At 39.3% G+C, this 15,331-nt stretch overlaps 1 long non-coding RNA gene across 3 annotated transcripts in view; it reads right to left on the reverse strand.

Moving 5' to 3' along the window:
* Positions 1 to 15,331, reverse strand: part of LOC110744006 — a 112,722-nt gene that overhangs the window by 21,565 nt on the left and 75,826 nt on the right. Inside the window, exons 3-6 of one of the 3 annotated variants that reach the window (XR_004185916.1) lie at positions 12,953 to 13,056; positions 12,066 to 12,128; positions 10,450 to 10,566; positions 1,468 to 2,038 (exon numbers count right to left, since the gene is read on the reverse strand). This is a non-coding gene — a long non-coding RNA (uncharacterized LOC110744006). Of the gene's footprint in view, positions 1 to 1,467; positions 2,039 to 10,449; positions 10,567 to 12,065; positions 12,129 to 12,952; positions 13,057 to 15,331 lie in introns of those variants that run through there. The other 2 variants (XR_004185917.1, XR_004185915.1) reach the window with 2 other exon arrangements.

Below are 15,331 nucleotides of genomic sequence, written 5' to 3' on the forward strand. Positions count from 1 at the left end.
AAGGGATTCCCTTCCCCCTTGCGCTTCCCAGGTGAGGCGATGCCTTGCCCTGCTTCAGCGCTCGCTGGTCGGGCTGCAGCAGCTGACCAGCACCAATTGTCCGGCACTCCCTAGTGAGATGAACCCAGTACCTCAGTTGAAAATGCAGAAATCACCAGTCTTCTGTGTCACTCGCGCTGGGAGTTGGAGACTGGAGCTGTTCCTATTCGGCCATCTTGCTCCGCAGAAGGGCTAGTTTTGATGAGTACATTGAGTGACCCCTGCTACTCCTCATCCATGTATGTGGTAAACATTGCTAATCAATAGAGGCACTTGTTCCTGCTGAGCTTAGATGAACAATTCTTACAAAATGTTTAGATATTTGCTTCCACATGATTGAAGTTGCAGTGAAGCATGAAGTTGACTTGCTGTTCCACATTTCACATGCCTGCCTTGCTTGGTAAATGGAACCCAATTGGTTCTACGTGGGCTTGAAGAAAGTAGATGCTGTAATGACTTGAGTCTGCCTTTGACTTAAGGTTCATCTAACATTTGGGTCAAGGAAATCTTCTATTCTACATTTGCAAATCAGACTCAGATACTGTTCTGGCCTCCTGGGAGCACACACAGAAGTTATTAAATTAATAGTTTGAATGCTTAGGATAATTGACACCTAATATTTCGTAAATAGATAATAAACACCAATTTAAACCCTCATCATTATTAATAATATTATTATAAAGGAAGAGTCATCACTCTTAGGAAGAGTGGGAACTACCTGCAAAGATGGAGCAGAGTGAGGAAATGACATATTGTCATGTGTGACCACTGTCAGATTTTTCTTAGCAACATTTTAACTCCAAGTTCTACTTGTCCTTGAAGCCTTCACCTCTCCCCACCTCCCACTCACACAAAAAGTCATGGAGCACTGGGCCATCTGGCACTCTTTGTCTTATTACTGCCACTGGAGCTGGAGATGCTAAGAATAATGACCATAGCCCCTATCTTTAAGAAGCTTCTACTCTAGTGGGGAGGCAGAAAATAAATGAATAGAGTCATCCCATTTTTGCCTTCATTGAACATGCAGCCTGGAAGAGAGAGAGAGAGATTAAATCAATAAACATATAATTTAAAGATTATATAAGTTCCGTGCCAGGTGTGGTGGCTCACGCCTGTAATCCCAGCACTTTGCGAGGCCGAGGTGGGCGGATCATGAGGTCAAGAGATTGAGACCATCCTGACTAACACGGTGAAACCCCGTCTCTGCTAAAAATACAAAAAATTAGCCAGGCATGGTGGCAGGCATCTGTAGTCACAGCTACTCAGAAGGCTGAGGCAGGACAATGGCGTGAACTCGGGGGCGGAGCTTGCAGTGAGCCGAGATGGCGCCATTGCACTCCAGCCTGGGTGACAAAGCAAGACTCCATCTCAAAAAAAAATATATATATGTGTGTGTCTGTGTGTGTATATATATGTATATATGTATACACGCACATATATACATATATACAAATACATATATGCATATGTGATACGTTTATGTGTGTGTATGTATATATATATACACACACACACGTTCTGTGAAGCTAAGTAACAGGGTAGAAAAAGAGGGAAAAACAGGAAGAGCTAATTTAAAATTCGAGCATTTAGTCAATCAAGACCTCCCTGATAAAGCAGAATTTAAGCTAACAGTCATCTCGTTTTTCTATGAATACATGCTTGGTAGGATGAGGATTTCTCCAGTTATTTCAATAGTGTATCATACATATACGGCCAAGAACATGCATTCTGATCAATCAGTACAAATCAGCAAACTCACCTGCCTTTGCCTGCTCTTAGTGGAAGAATGGGAATGTTAAGAATGCTGTACTCACAATCTTTGGTAGAGTATCACTCGTCTGTCCTACTTTAACCTTTGTCTTCATATGAAACCAGATGATCAGGAAAGCGTGTAGCTCCCTCCTCTCCACGGATGTGTGTCTGGGATAAACTGCTACTGAATATGCTACGTCGACACTGAATGCTCAGTAATGCTCTCTGGGGAAGGATGGATGGCCTACTGTAATAAAAGAAGAAAATATATGAATACTTAATTATATTTAAGATACAATTCTGGTTTCATGTCAGAAATGTTTGGTTTATCTGTACATAGAGATACATGCTGATGATACGCACTTCTGTTGGGAATACACATAAATCTGCTGTTGGTGAAGGCCTGTGGCCCGCTCTCGATGCCTGGACATAATAGACACTCAACTCATGCTAGTTTGCCTCTTCTCTCCTCTTTCTTTTAATTTCTCCCTTGTATTCATTTATGCACAATTCTTTCTCCCAGCTACCACCTAATACTTAACAGATCCAGAGAGTGGAAAGGGGCTTACAGAGCCATCCAGTCCAAGAGTTTATAAATTGTATTTTGAGGGTTCCCAGGGACCCACGGAAGACTATCCAGGGGATCAGCAGATGGATGGACTGAGTAGTCCTCAATTCCAAATTCCAAAAGTGTCACTTTTGCCCAATAAATTCAACTGGAGCTACATATACATGTGTGTTAAGAAAACTTCCAGTGCTAAAAAAAAACAAAAACAAAAACAAAATGTTTGAAGACCATGAATAGTTTCAGTCCTTGTTTTATTGAAGATAAAACTGAGCACCAGAGTGGAGAAATGGCTGTCTCAAGGACACATGAAATGTAGAGTCACAACCTAAATCCAGGCCTCCAGGCCCATAAACCAACACATTTGGAGTCTCATTTATCTTAATATGATCTGCCTCTGGCCTTCACCCCTTCTCGGGAGAAGCTGCCTTTCTACTGGATTTTTGCTCTAGGAATATCACAGTTAAGAATTTCTGATTCTATTCATTTAGGATTAGGTGGACATAGTTGGTTGGCTTCCCTAAAACACTGCTGAATACAGAAATAATTGAGAAACGCTTTCAGACATAAAATTACTGAAAGTATAGGTACGGTTGAAATTGAGATTCAACTCAAAAAAGTGCCCCACCACCTGGGGAGAGAATATCAGAAACAGACACTAAGTGAGAAAGACAAATCCTAGAAAGCTGGCTGCAAGAATGGCATAGGAGTAGTGGGCAGAAGAGCAGACCTGATTTTACGATGGGATCAGGTAACAGAAAATAAACAGACTGTTTGGGATGGGGCACAAAGGAATGCCAAGTAAAGCACTCAGGGGAGATTGTCCCTCTGTTCTTTGGTAATACTGTTCTTGGAGAAAAGGCTATTCCATTTTGTTAGCTTGGCAGCAAAAAGATAGAGACGAATTGGAGGAAGTTCAGCAGAGCAGTGAATGGGGTGGATAATTAGCTGCTGGGGAAAAAGGTAATAACATCTAATGCTTTTGAGGGGCCGTCATGATAGTTTTCTGTTACAATGCTAGAAACCAGAGACACCAAGTGGGGAGTGAAATTACTTGGGTACACAGAGGTTTAGTGGAAAATGATTGCATATGGTTAAGAATATAAGAAAATAGGTTAAACTCAGGGATGAATTCCAGCAGAGAGGGAATCAATTTATCAGCCAATTAAGTCAGCATGCTAGAAGTAGGAGCAGCTTAATATAAAGTATAAGATATGTATCTTTTCTCATAAACTTTCAGCTGTGGAATGCCTACAGCCAAACCATTCTCTCTCTCACACACTTTTTAGTGAACAATCTTTGTTCTGTCCTGAGGGTATTTGCACCTGCTGTTTCTTATGTCTAGATTTGTCATTGCACACCTTTTCTCTGTCCCACTCAAGGTCTCTGAATGACTGACTTCTCATTGTTATTCAGGTCTCATGTCTCAGCTACAATGTCACCTTCCCTTGTTTTAAATTGAGGCTGTGAGTAGTTAGCAACTTGACAAATATCACGCCATGTCTCACTCCAGAACCCAAGCCCTCCAGTCTCAATGCTGCTTTACTTAATAAGAAATAGACATTATAGTTAGAGAAAATATAGTTTAGCTTATACGATGGGAGATCTAGAGGTAGCAGTTTCTCATCTGAAGTCTAGCAAAGGTCAACCAAAAAGAAAAAATATCTGGTGACCACAAGCCATCACTTAGGGTATCTTAAAGAAAGCTGTAGGGCAAAAATGGACAGGAGGCTTTAGGAGAGCCACCAGCTTACAGAGTATTCAATGGATGGGCTTTTACCTAAATCATTATAAATACGATTCCTGCTCACTAAACATCATCAGTCTCTTTTCGGACAATAAACACTAACTGATGGAAGGGTTTATTGATAAAATAAACTCTGAGTACTGTACCATCAAATGAGATGGCATTTATTTTTTGTTTTGGAGCCATACATTGAACTAAGTGCTTTACATACTGTATTTCATTTAATCTTGACTGCAACCCTATGAGTTAGGTACTATTGTTATATATCAATTTTACAGATTAGGGAAGTGAGGTTTAAAGGTTAAATGACTTTCTGAAGGTCACAGTACTATAAAGTAATGGGAACAAGAGGTGAGCCAGATAGTCTAAAGGTACCACATCTGTAAAAATGCACTGTACCCTCCATCCCTTCCCCTACCTCAAACCCGATATTGACAACCATTTTGTATAAATACAAAATAATAATTATCTACTATTTGCCTACTCTGTCTCAGATGCCATACAGATTTTTATATATTTCATTAAATTCTTTACATGTATATCATTTAATATTTACAAAAATTTTAGTGGATGGGTATTAACTGTCACCAGTTAATAGGTAAGGAAAAAAGGATGTACGTTGTTGAGTAGCTCGAGCAGTCTCACAGTGGAAAAGATACATTTGAACCATGCGCTTTTAATTGTCTGATACTTTCTCTATAAAGATATTTTGAGCACCTTGGGGGAGGTATTCAAATCTTAATCTGTAAGAACATAACCACTTTCTTCCACAGCTCGTCTTTGAGGCTCTAAGCCCCCAACACAAGCCTGCCCTCTGACTCTGTGTCCCATGCTTTCCCTCGCTGTACCACAGGGCATGCATGGGTGCTCTTAGAGCAGGCAATGGAATACTGGTTTGTGCTGGAAACAAGAAGCCAGTTTGGCTGCTGGAGGCACTTTCAGGCCTTCTACAATGAGCAGAACAGGGTCTCCTGGAATAATGTTTCTTCTGCTCTTATAATTGTTAAGTTCATTTCTTCTGCTTCAGACTTCAGTTCAATCTCTAAGATCTAAAATAGCTCGCTGCCTGTTTAGAGTAGATACTATCAGTGTTTGTTCAGGGAATGGTTGAAGAAACCTATACTCATTTAGGCTTTTTTTCCTTGTTTCTCCAACTGGAATAATTATTTTAATTTCATAAAACTGTTACCCAGAGCTGCCATTTTCCAGTCTCCTAATTCATGAATGTAACTCTTCTCTGGAACCCTTCTTAATGTCTCTATTATGCTCTGTAGTGTCCTTTACTAGAACTAAACATACCACTATTTTGGAGTATAAACAAGTTCAAATGTAATTCTGTATGTATAGCAGGATTTAGGAGAATGGCAAGTCAAAGAGTAAATCGATGGATGATGAATGAATGATAGAAACTACCAGAAAAGTTTTAATCTTAGAATCTGTATTATGCTCTCTTTTCAATTAAAAATATTATTCTATCCCTTCCCCTACCTATGAACCCATATGGCCCCCAGGACAGAAGGATAAGATAAAGTGTTTACTGACTTTGGTGGAGACCTCCCAGTAAAGAGAAGTGCATCTTTCCAGGGCCTCATACTTGAATTTTTATCTTGCACATCAAAAATATGCTCAATTAAAAGGGATTAATTGGATAAATAATTTTGGAGTTGTTGGACACACCATCTCCCTCTTAAGAGTGTCTCAGTGTACATAAGCATATTTAAGTCCAATAGTAAAGCCCTGTAGTCAGGATACCTATTTAACTCAGATTGGCTCAGATGTATTTACATACTGCCTATGATCAGCCACTGAAGACACTGGAAAAATTCAATTTTAGAGTAACAGAGTTTGAAAAGAACATTTCCCTTTATTTGGATACATGGTGTGATGGTTAATAGTGCTTGTCAACTTGATTAGATTGAAGGGAGCAAAGTATTGTAGCTGGGTGTATCTGTGAGTGTGTCGCCAAAGGAGATTAACATTTGAATCAGTGGACTGGGAAAGGCAGGCCAACCCTCAATCTGGGTGGGCACCATCTAATCAGCTGCCAGTGTGACCAGAATAAAAGCAAGCAGAAGAACATGGAAAGACTAGACTGGTTTAGTCTTCTGGCCTATGTCTTTCTCCTCTGCTAGATGCTTCGTACCCTTGAACATCAGACTCCAAGTTCTTCAGCTTTGGGATTTGGACTGACTGTCTTGCTTTTCAGCTTGCAGGAAGCCTATTGTGGGACCGCACCTTATGATCATGTGAGTCAATATGCCTTAATAAACTCCCCTTTATATATCCATCTATCCTATTAGTTCTGTCCCTCTAGAGAACCCTGACTAATACATACGGTATCTGAGAATGCAGACTTCCTATACAAAGTTCTACCCAGGTGGTATGTCACTGTTGAGCTGTGGGATTTCAGGCTGGATTCCAATTTGTTCGATTTTTTAAAAAATCATATTGATGTTTTTAAAAATATTCTTCTAATCTTTATAGAAAATCTGTCTCCAATAAATTCATGTAAACCCCTTCAATGTACTTGAATTTTAGCTTGTGCTTCCTTTGGATACAAAGTTTTCCATAAGTTTAGTATTAGTGGTATGAAGTGGTTCTCTGCTTTAATTCATTTGTCTTAAATATACCTATTTCATGATCTAAGAGATGTCTTTTAAATTAAATGAATGAGTTGCCTAAATAATTATTCCATAAATTTATATTACATAATTCTTTTATTAGTTACCATTCATCTTTCTGACTTTAAAAAGATCGAATGTTGCTTGTCAGGTTTTATTTAGCATTTTATCTCTCATTGCCCTGGTTACCTTGAGTGCCGTATTAGTTTACAGGGTTGCCATAATAAATCACTACAAACTGGGCAGTCCAAATAAACAGAAATCTAGTCTATCCCAGTTCTGGACTCTAGAAGTCTGAAGTCAAGCCATCAACAGAGACATGCTCACTCCAAAGGCTCTAGGGAAGACTTTTTCTTTGCTGCTTCTAGTTTCTGGCAATCCTTGGCATTCCTTTGGCTTTGGCAGCGTAATCCCAATTTATTCTTCATCTTTGCATGGCCTTCTTCCATGGGTACCTGTGTGTTTCTGTATCCAAATTTCTCTTTTCTCATAAGCACACCAATTGTTAGACTTAGAGCTCATCCCAATACAGTACATGATGCATCTCAACTTGATTACAGATTCAAAGACCTTGTTTCCAAATAGGAAACAGTTCCAGATTCCAAGTGGACAAGAATTTTGGGGAGACACCACTCAACTCAGTGTAGTCTACTCTCTAGGCCCCAAAAGTTCATGTCTTTCCTACATGCAAAATACGTTCCCTCCATCCTAACATCCCCAAAAGTCTTGAGTCATTCCAGCGTCAACTCAAAGTCCAAAATCTTATTATATGTAATTAACTTGAAAAGTCCAAAATCTCCTCTTCTAAATCATTTAAGTCAGGTATAGGTGAGACTCTGGGTAGCGTCCATCCTGAAGTAAAATTCCTCTCTATTAGTGCACCTGCCAAACTAGACAACACATTATCTATGTCTAGAATACAATGGTGGGACAGCCACAGGGTAGAAAATTTTCATTCTAAAAGTGAGAAATTGGGAGGAAAGAAAGGGGTGATGAGTCCCAAGCAAGTTTGCAACCCAGCAAGACAAGCAGAATTTCAAGGACTGAGAATAATTCTCTGTGGCTTGATGCTCAGAGAGCCTGAGGCATCTGCCCTCTCTTCTTGGCTCACATGAGTGGTAGTGCTGTCCTTTCAGCCTGTCACTCTACCCTCATGCCCTCCGAGTCATCTTTCTTTTTGCTTTAAGGGTAACATACTTTTTGTTTGTTTGTTTGTTTGAGAAAGGGTCTCACTCTGTTGCCCAGATTGGAGTGTAGTGATGTGATCTTGGCTCACTGCAACCTTCACCTCCCAGATTCAAGCAATCCTCTTGCCTCACTTTCCTGAGTAGCTGGTACTATAGGCATGAACTACTATGCCGGGCTAATTTTTTGCATTTTTCGTAGAGACGGGTTTTGCCACGTTGGCCAGACTGGTCTCGAACTCCTGGCTTCAAGCAATCCATCAGCCTCGGCCTCCCAAAGTGCAAGAATTACAGGTGTGAGCCACTGCACCCAGCCAAGGGTAACATACTGAGTTGCTCTATCAGCCTGTTTCCTGCCTGTAGAATCCCATAAGTCCAACAGCTTTCTTTCACTTCATCCCATCTCTGTCCTGTTTAGTCCAAGCTACAGCTTTTAGTCATATAACATTCTCAAAACCCTTAATAGTCTTCTGTGGACATCATGTATAACATTCTCAAAACCCTTAACAGTCTTCTCTGGGCATCATGGGGATCATTCCATTAGACAAAAAGTTTCTCCAGACATTTCTTCTGGATAACCTATCTCTATTCCTGGCCTTTGCTGACATGGGTGATTGAATGCGTAAGTCATATGCCTAATCTCTTCAGCAAAAGAGTGTCCAACTAGACCCCAACTTGAGTTTCTCTTCTAGAACTTGCTTTCTGATATTATTGCAATGTGACTAGGCTGAGAATTTTCTAAATCATCTGGTTCTGGTTTGTTTTTTGCTCAACAGTTTCTTTCTCTGTTTCTTTCCTTTCACATTTTATTATAGGCTTCTAGGAGAAACCAGGATATGCTCTGCTTAGGAACCTCAGTTAAATATCCAAGTTTATTGCTCACAGGTTCTGCTCTCCACCCAACAACAGACTACAATTCAGCCACATTTATTCTACTTTCTAACAAGGATTGCCTTTCCTCCAGTTTTCAGTAGCATGTCCCTCATTTCCATCTGAGGCCTCACCAAAGCATCTTTAATGTTCATATTTCTAGCAACATTCTGTTCATGACAATAGGTATTCTCTAAAACAACAGAAATTTCCCTATAATTCTCCCTCTTTACTTGTTTCTGAGATCCCATCAGAATTGCCTTCAATATCCATATCTCTGTTACCGAAAAGGGGTCCTGATCCAGACCCCAAGAGAGGGTTCTTGGATCTCATGCAAGAAAGAATTTGAGGCAAATTCATAGGATAAAGTGAAAGCAAGTTTATTAAGAAAGTAAAGGAATAAAGAATGGCTACTTCATTGGCAGAGCAGCCCAGAGAACTGTTGGTTGGCTATTTTTATGGTTATATCTTGATTATATGCTAAACAATGTGTGGATTCCTCATGAGTTTTCTGGGAAAGGGGTGGGCAATTCCTGGAACTGGGAGTTCCTTCCCCTTTTAGGCGTATAGGGTAACGTCCTGATGTTGTCATGACATCTGTTAATTGTCATGGCACTGGTGAGGGTGTCTTTTAGCATGGTAATATAGTATAATTAGCATATAATGAGCAGTGAGGACAACCAGAGGTCAGTTTTGTCACCATCTTGGTTTTGGTGGGTTTTGGTCAGCTTCTTTACTGGAAGCTGTTTCATCAGCAAGGCCTTTGTCACCTGTATCTTGTGCCAACCTCCCTATCTCATTCTGTGACTTAGAATATCTAACCTCCTGGGAATGCAGCCCAGTAGGTCTCAGCCTCATTTTACCCAGCCCCTATTAAAGATGGAGTTGCTTTGGTTCAAACACTTCTGACATTTCTGTTAGAATCTCTTCAAAGCAATCTAAGATTTTTCTATCATGCACCTAAAAACTCTTCCAGCCTCTATCCATTATTCAGTTCCAAAGCCACTTCCATATTTTTATTTATTTATTTATTTATTTTACACAATAGCACCCCTACTTCTTTGTATTAAAATCTCTGTCAGCGAGGGCTCTCAAGAGAAACAAAACCAATAGAACTTACACACACATACACATACATATATGTACACATATATGGGTTCTTTATATGAGTGTATATATTAATGAATATGCATATATGATTTATTTTAAGAAATTGGTTCGTATGGTTGGGGCCTGATACATCTGAAATTTGTAGGGCAAGTCAGCAGGCTGGAAGCTTAGTCAGGATTTTTATGTTGCAGTTTTGAGGTCAAATTTCTTCTTCCCTGGCCAACCTGTTTTTGCTCTCAGGACTTCCAATTGATTCAGTGAGGCCTACCCACATTATTGAGGATAATCTCTTATTTAATGTGAGCTTATTTTAGATGTTAAACACGTCTACAAAATGCCTTCACAGCATCACCTAGATTAGTGTTTGACTAAATAACTGGGTATTATGGCCTACCCAAGTTGACACATAAAACTGCACGTTACAGGTGCTTGTCCCTATTTCTTCTCCGTTTCCAGATTATTTCTCCTAAATTGCAGAGAGCAGAGCTATACATAGCTATCCAAGTCTAACTTCATGAAGAATAGAATAGAGTTTCTTTTCATTTTAAATATACATCATACTTTGTCAGATTTCTTTCAGTTGCAGCTCTTCGTTGGACTGGTATTAGTATTGGCTTTATTAATCTCTCATTCTCTCACTTATTCATTCCACAAACATTTGCAGAAAGCCACCACGCTCTAGGGAGAGGAAAATAGTTTTATAAATTAGTGCTTTCTGGGATAAAGGAAGTTTATAATCTGCACTACTTAATAATAGCCACTAGCCACATGTGGTTATCGAACACTAGGAGTATACTTAGTATGACTGCGGAAGTAGATTTTTATTTTCATTTAATTATAATTAATTTATATTTACATTTAAATGTCTAAATGACACTACTGTATTGGGAAATATAATTTCCTGTATGCAATTGTGGTGCAAAATTCATTGTGGTTTTTATCATTAAAAGTGATGGCAGAAACCACAATTATGTTTGCACCAACCTAATAAATTACTGAGTTTCTTTTACTAAGACACAGGGATAAATTAGATTTTGATTATCGTTTCAGAGATTGTTAGAGGAAGAAGGAACTTCGAGCAAGAGAGGATTTTAGAGATGTTTTCCTTTTGTGGATGAGGACTCAGAGGTCAAATGAACTGCTGAGGATTAGAGCTTGTTGGCAGTGGTGCAGGACCCAGAACTTGGATTGGCTGCCTGTCAATTCAGTGTTTATTTCCCTACCCTGTTCTACGTCCCCATCTAATTAGACCATTTGATTTTCCACCTGGAATCCCTAGCCCACTTTGACTCTAATTAACAAATGCCTCTAAAAATAGAACTCAGCTTTGCACATGGTTTCAGAATGATTGCATCTTGCCTGTACCATGGCAGAATGATCTGGCATTTTCTTTCAGTAGCTGGTTGGCTTATGACACACCTATCACCTCTGCAGTGATGCCAAAGGGATGTTATCTCTGCCTGACCCCCATATGCTTTACTGGGGAAGGAAAACCATTCTGTCTGCATAGCACTGAGTCATCAGTATTTTCTTTGCAGAAAAATGTCACTTGGCCCACATGATGCAATTTTTGCCATAGCACCTTTCTCGATAAATCTCTAACTGACAAAAACAGAGTGAGAAGAGCATCGTAAGAGTTTCTCACAGGACCATTGATCTATTTTCTTATACTAGTGAACTTCCTTTGTTCATTTCCAATGTGTAAAATAGACGCATTTATATTGACAGCATGCCTTTGTCAGGATACTGTTCTTACTGAAATAAGCTTGAAAATATTTTGCACTATACCAATAACAGGATGTCATATTGACTCTGCATTTAATATAATATCAAAGTATTAAATATAGCCCATGAAGCACTCAAAGTTTGCTTCTGCTCTTTTTAGATAAAGGAAAATTTAAAAATAATGGCAATCAGTTGCTGCATAAAATGGACCTGTGCCTTGCAATGGGCATTGGATTTGAGGAGCAGATGCAAAGTGTCTCTGAGATGAGAATGATTAAGTAATATAATTTTAAACATGCTTTGCCAACAACAGATTTTCTGTCACACTGATCAATTATTGAAGATGAAATTCTTATACCAGCTAGAAATGAGGACTGTTATTTAAGGGAAGGAGATGATACTATCTCTTGGTGAAGAGCTTATTATTTGGGGCCAGACATCCAATCTACTACCTGTGATTGACAAGATGATCCAAGTTCTATCATTCCTATGAGAAGTGAGTCATCCATCTATTGCTATAAGAGAACCAAATTTAGATTGGATATTTGAACCGAAAACACAACTCCCCCAGATCTCTCAGGTAAAAAACTGTAATAACTAACACTGAAAAATCTATGGGATAAAGGTCAGCCATTATAAAATCAACCACAATATAAAGACAATAACTACAAATAATTGTGGTTATTTGTATAACCATAACATAAAGACAATAAAATAATTGGGGCAATTATTTTATTTTTATGGCAAAGTATTGTAAATCATAATAAATATAGCAAAACTAAATCAATCCAAATGGCCTCTATTTCATTCTAATCACCTTTATCATTCTGTTATAAACCAGCTTGCTCTGCAATATATGATTAGTGAAGTATAAGGTCCCCAATTTTTTAGGGAAAGCATTCTAGGAAAGTTTATTGTATAATATTTATCAGTATCATTTGATACTTGTACAATATTTTATTTCGATGAGTAAATTACATTTTTCCTTTAACCAACCTTGGGGCACTACTGGGGGTAGTTAAAACATGTAAGATAATTATCAGCAGGATGAATACAATATCAAAGTCTTCCTAACAATGTTTTATGTTCAATAGTTTTATTCAGTTAAATGGGAGTTTTGCCTGCACAAGGACTGCTGGTTGGGAACTCTATAGAAGCAGCCAATATTTAAGTGGATAGATTAAAAATCAAATTACCCCTACATGACAAGAATAAGCAGAATGGTGTTTAGAGTGATATGTACCAATGGCCATAATATTTCTCATATGCTAAATTCAGACTTTTCTAATTTTATTTGTACAGAACCTCTTTCCAGAAATGGCTCCAAAGAGTGACTTACCAGTGCTGGTTTAACAGGTGAGGAGATGCCTCCAATGCTCAACCCAAACTAATGAATGGAAAACAATCTTTTCCCTCTCACTGTCTCAGATTCTTACAACCATCCTAAAAAAAGATGAGAAAACCATCATTACACCTTGTTCACAGATGTTGAAACCAAGGTATATAGCCTGCTTCACTCACATAGCTTCTTAGTGACAGAGGACTTCACATGTTGCTGGGAACCCTTGGAGTTGAATGAGGAAGCCTGGAGTTCTAGTCTTAATGACTCCACTCTACAAAGAAAATAAACCAATATTCACAACACAGAGCAGCGTTTCAGAGTTGAGCAACACAGGATCTAAAATGTTCTTATATTTCCACAGTCGAATTGTTATCGAGGTCCTAATTCGACAATTCCACAGTCGAATTGTTATCGAGGTCCTAACTGTATGATCTTGTCCTAGAAGCTGTTGGCTATTTGAGGATTTAACAAATTCACATTTCAGTTTTCCGTGTCACCCTTTTATTGGAATACTTTCCTTCCTTTGTGCTAGTTTTGCTCTCTGGCAGGCTTTTCACATGAGGTGGCGTCCCAGGGCTCTAACCTTCCTTCTCCTAACCTGGAAACCCCACAGAAAAAGAAGGTGTCTTGACTGATGGTTCCAGTAAAAGTCACGAGGCTGAGTTTTACTGGATTGATCTACATCATATACCCATAACTGGACCAATCACAGTGGCCAGAGGGATTGGACACACGGATTGGCCAGGCCTGTGTCATGCACCTAGCCTTGAAGGCAACACGTGTTGGGACAGCCCCATGTAAAAGTCATTATAATGGGGTAGGCATTATTCTTTGAAGAAAAGGAGGATGTTGTCACCAGAAAAGAAGGAAATAGTGATAGGCAGGCAACAGCTGTCCTCCAGAGAAAAGTTAGACTGATTGCCATTTTATAAATGAAAACGTTGAGGCTCAGTATGGTTAAGTGGCTTGAATACGAAAGGGAAAAAGATAAACAGTAGGAACAAAGTTCTTAACTTCTAGCCCTTGAGAAAATCTTCCCAGACATCCATCACATCTCTGAGATCAGGAAGAAGTGTTCCAGTCACCTTTTAAATCCATCCACTGCCAATAGGAAAAAAACAAGAGAAGAAACTAATCAGATTTTATAAATTCCTAAGAGCCCCGCGTATATTTTGGCTGGAAAGTTGTTTGTTCACTCGTATTTAATGAATGGCCCCTTATCTGACAATGCTGAAACACCCATTTAAACTGCAACATCTGTATTTACGTCTGTTGAAGACATGTTGTTATTAAGTTGAAAAATAGCTATCTCAACAGACTCGTAGGCTTTTCAACTTTGTCTCCTAAGGTAAAAACTCTCTAACAAAGAGCCTTAGTGCTGTTAAGGACAAATGCTGAGAATTCAAAGAAGACATTCTTTTGAGGGGATGATCTGAGAGGAATTACCACCCTGGATACCAGTCAGGAAATGGCTGGCTTCACAGAAGAGCTGGCTCAGCATTTTTAATGATTAAGGTGCTTATATTTACGCTTTCTTTATTGACTTTTCCAAGCCCTCTCTGTTTTGAAAAACTAAACTGAAGTGCAAAGCATTTTGTTAACTTAATGAAGGATTTCTGACTTGTTGATATCTTCATTACACCTTGTAAGATAGATACACCTGGAAAGAGTATCAGAATAAAAACATGTTGATTCAAAAAAACCCTCCATAAGATGACAGAAGCTGTGGCTGCTGTTGATGTTTGGCGTGGGCCCCAGAGAGAGGTATTGAGGCTTCCTCAAATTCTTTCCACTCCTCTGAATTTTATAGACTCAGCAACATTACTTAAAAAAAAAAAAAAACCATCAAATAGTTTAAATGGTAGTCTTACATCGTGCTTTCTGTGACTTTGTCATTCTGATTGACAGAGCTGAGGACTTCTTTCCAGCCCTGTGGGTGTAAGTCCCAAGAAGATAAAAAGAGCCAAGGAAATGGCATAAGGTCACCATGTGTCATGATGTCCTGAGTAGGGAGTGGTGGCCCAGAGAAGTGGAAGGGCAAGATGTCCTCTCAGGGGCAGCCGTCACACTTGTAGAGCAGGACTGTGAAATGCTGAGAGCAAAGGATCTGCAGGAGCTGGCTGGATGCCAGGGCATGCAGGGGCACATGACGAAGCTTCTCCTTTTAGGGGGATAAAGTGTCCTGAGCCCCAGAGTCTCTGAGAGGATTGAGGAATGGGCTGAGAAGGGTCCATCCTCGGCAGAGCCAGAAGTAAGTGACAGTGGGAACTGGTGTGGTGTGTATGTATGTGTATATCCAAATTCATGTCCATAGCTGTCATTTTGCTTGATTTATAAGAAATGATCCTAATCATAATGCTGTATGTATATTGACTC

This window comes from Papio anubis, chromosome 8, assembly GCF_008728515.1.
Source record: "Papio anubis isolate 15944 chromosome 8, Panubis1.0, whole genome shotgun sequence".
Taxonomy (NCBI): Eukaryota; Metazoa; Chordata; class Mammalia; order Primates; family Cercopithecidae; genus Papio; species Papio anubis.